The 3,749-nt window shown below is 34.8% G+C and overlaps 1 non-coding gene across 1 annotated transcript; it reads left to right on the forward strand.

The window, feature by feature from the left end:
* The first annotated feature begins 3,333 nt into the window (after positions 1–3,333).
* LOC119530712 lies at positions 3,334–3,472 on the forward strand. The gene has a single exon (XR_005216101.1). It is a non-coding gene; the product is annotated as a U11 spliceosomal RNA (small nuclear RNA).
* Positions 3,473–3,749: the final 277 nt, after the last annotated feature.

Below are 3,749 nucleotides of genomic sequence, written 5' to 3' on the forward strand. Positions count from 1 at the left end.
CATATTTTGTGTCAAGGATCTCAAATAAAGATAGAAAAGTAATTGTCTGGAATTCTCAGTGGAGTATGCCCTATATCCCCCTCCTCCACGTCTTCAAAGTGAAGACAAAGCTATATGTGCTAACAGTGAATCTGGCTTAAGGCATATACCGTGGTCATCAATGAGGAGCTGTCATCAATGGAAAAAACAATGAAAGAGAGATTGGAGAAGGTAGGCAGCAATGAAAATGTGTGCAATATCACATGACTATGTGGACCCAAGGAAGAGAGGCTTAATTAGGACTAACTTTGTGCAATTTTCTAAGTTCACAAAGCACAAGGTCTCAATTGGAGACTAAGACCCACTGAATTATCAAAGTGCAAACTTAAGTCTAAAGTTTCAAATGTGAAAGTACTAAAAATTCTACTTGAGAGTGCTAGTTTCCTAGCTGTTGTTGCCTGGTAAAATAATCTGACACGGAGGACTGTTTGTCCTAGGCATCAACAGTAGCAATTACAATGGCCTGGGTTGAGAAGACTAAACATTTTCTGTAGTGAATAGGAAAGATATGTCTTCTTTAAAACTGAGTCACTGCAACTAGAAACAATATAGCTTAATTTAAAAACTTAAATCACTCAGTAGTTTAGGAACATGATAATATCCACCTGAAAGAATCAGACTTAAAAGAATTACAAGACAATAAGCAGAAAAACAGAGATTAAAATAAGAGATAGTTTTCTTAAGTGGGCTGTTACTATGGAAACTGAACAATGTATCTTTCCAAATCCTTTATGTTTTCCTTCTATTTCTACTTATATTTGAGAGCCATAATATGATAGTTTGAATTGTGTGACTGTGCTATTTACACTTTAAGAAGTGTGATCTCCAAGGAAATCAGGGCTTAAGCAAAAATAGGGAAACTAATATCAGGCTAACAACAAAATGATATTGCTTCATTTTCAATTAAAAAAATTGTCTCTCCAGACTTGACAATCCTGTGTATATAAACAGATTCACGTAAGATCTCCCAGGAGGAAAAAGAGGAAGGGGAAGGTTTAAAAACTAACATTGAATGGAGTTCTTAACCTTTTTTCAGATAAACCTGTAGTGAATCCTAGATCTCCTTAACAAGATAATATATAAAAATGCAGAGGATTACAAAGGAATTAATCATACTGAAATATAGTTATCAAAAATATTTTAAATAGTGATATACTAATATGTGTGTTCTTTATTAAGGCATTAAGTAGTCAGTTATAGGTCAATCTAATAACTACCATAATTTCAAAACAGAGGTAAATCTAAGAGATATTTTGAGACATCTGTTATAGCTGTAAGGGGAAATGAAAGTATCTGTGACTTCAATGGGTGAAAAACATCTCCAGTATTGATACTACTACTTGTTTTCTTTTACCCTATATTTATAATCAAAATAAATGAACCATTTCATTTAGATATTAGAAAAATACAGCTGTAAGTTTTCCTAAGCAAGTTCATGGCTTCTCTGAATTCTATCTACTGACAGCTAAGAGAATTAAAACAAAACAAAACAAAGCAAAAAAACTAATTGAATAGAACCTATTTTGTGTCAGACATTGTGTTAGGTATCAAGGATACAAAAAAAAATTTGCTAATGTATCCTTGTCTTTAAGCACATTAAAATATACTAAAGCAGCCTAGACCAAAAGTGATCTGGGAAATAAGGAATAGAACAGTCATCCAGTAAAATTCAGAACTTGCAAAGCAAACCTGGTCAACTGAGACAGGCACATAAAGCACTACAGGGTTCTGTTCCCCCACAGAGGCTTTGAACAACTAGCAAAAACTGGCAAAACCATCTTCCTCAGAACTCTGGAAAACAAATAAAAAGTTGCAATCACCATATGAGGGCTAAATCAAGAAAACATAACTTTAAAAATGTAGGATCCCTTGTTCGTGCCAACCCTATCCCCTGGGTGGTTTGGTGCCAACCTGTGATATTATTGTTGCTCCCTGACCCAGTTTCAGAGGGAGTACAGTAAACTCTATGTGCATAATAGGTGTTCTCTGTCAGCAGCCTGAAGGAATGAAGCAAGACCTTCATCTCTGGCTTGCCCTTCCAGAACTTGACATTCAGGCTGAAACAGCTTGCTCACCGGCAAAGAAGTATAAGAAACAATAAAATCTAAGTGACACGGAGCAAAGGACTTCCAATTTCAAGACTTACAATATACCACCTTGGATGCAGGAAAGTCTATTTCATAGGGAGGGGGGACATTCAGATTCCTACAAATGGAGAAATTCCTAAGGCCACAAATGCATTTCTAGAGCAAGTCAGGCTCAGAGAAAACAGAAAAGAACCTGCACTTTTGCCTTGGGCTGATCTTCTTGGTAGAAGGGCTAAACTCTGAAGGGGAGCACCACCAAACATGGATCCAGTTTGCAAAGACTAGGAATGGTGTTTTCTGCATTGGTTTATTTGTTTTGTTAGCTACTGACACTCAAGGAATCTTTGTCATACCATAACCTGAATATAAACTTAAAGAACAGACAGCTCCGAGACTAAATTCCAGAATTAAAACTTTAAAATTGTAAAATGTACTATGTTCAACAAAAGTTTACAAGACAAACAAATATGAGCAAATGATAGCCCATACAAAGAACAAGATAAAACTTAAGAAACCATCAATGAAGTATACCAGACTTTGGACATGCCAGACAGACTTCTAAAAATATTTTCAATATACTCAAAGAGCTAAAGGAAAACATAAGAAAGAACTAAAGTATATCAGGAAAATGATGAATAAACAACACAAGACTCTCAATAAAGAAATAAAAAATTTTAAATGGAACCAAACAGAAATCTTGGAGTTGACCACATTAGCTGAAATAAAAAATTCCCCAGAGATTTCATAGGGAGAATAGACCCGGCAGAAAAAGAATTAGTAAATGCAAAGATAAGACAATTGAAATGATTCAGGTCAAAGAGCAGAATACACATAAAACAGCAGAATACACATTCTTCTCTAGTGCACGTGGGTGATTCTCCAGAATGGATCATATATTACATCACAAAGCAAGTCTCAATAAATATAAAAACTTTGAAATCACACAATGTACAATCTATGTCCCTAATGGAACGAAGCTAGAAATCAATTACAGATGGAGCATTGGAATACTCACAAATATACGGAAATTAAACAACACATTCTTTAACAACTATAGGGTCAAGTAAGAAATCAAAGGGAAATAAGGAAGTATCTTGAGGCAAATTAATATGAAAACACAGCATACCAAAACTTATGGGTTACAGCAAAGGCAGTTGTGAGAAAGAAATTTTTAGCTCTAAATGCACACCTTAAGAAAAGAAGAAAATGAAAGGGCTTCTGTCATGAGTGGCACACATAGAGCACCTTGGTTGCTCTTCATGCGGAATCAATATCAACATCAAGAGATTTTGGAAGCACAATTTTTGTTGCTAGGGCAGCTGGTAATCATTGGTCATGGCACCCTTTAAAATAAATAAATAAATAAATAAAATAATAATAAGAAGGACCTCAAATCAGAGACCTACCATCAAACCTAAAGGTACAAGTAAAACTTTAGGTTTCACTAAACCTAAAGTGAACAGAAGCAAATAACAAAGATTAGAGTGCTGATAAATGAAATAGAGAATTAAAAACAAGAGTGAGAATCAATGAAATGAAAAGTTGGTTCTGTGAAAAGATTAATAAAATCAGCAAACCTTTAGCTAGAATGACAAAGAAAAAGAGAGAGGACACAAATGACAA

This window comes from Choloepus didactylus, chromosome 3 (assembly GCF_015220235.1).
Source record: "Choloepus didactylus isolate mChoDid1 chromosome 3, mChoDid1.pri, whole genome shotgun sequence".
Taxonomy (NCBI): domain Eukaryota; kingdom Metazoa; phylum Chordata; class Mammalia; order Pilosa; family Megalonychidae; genus Choloepus; species Choloepus didactylus.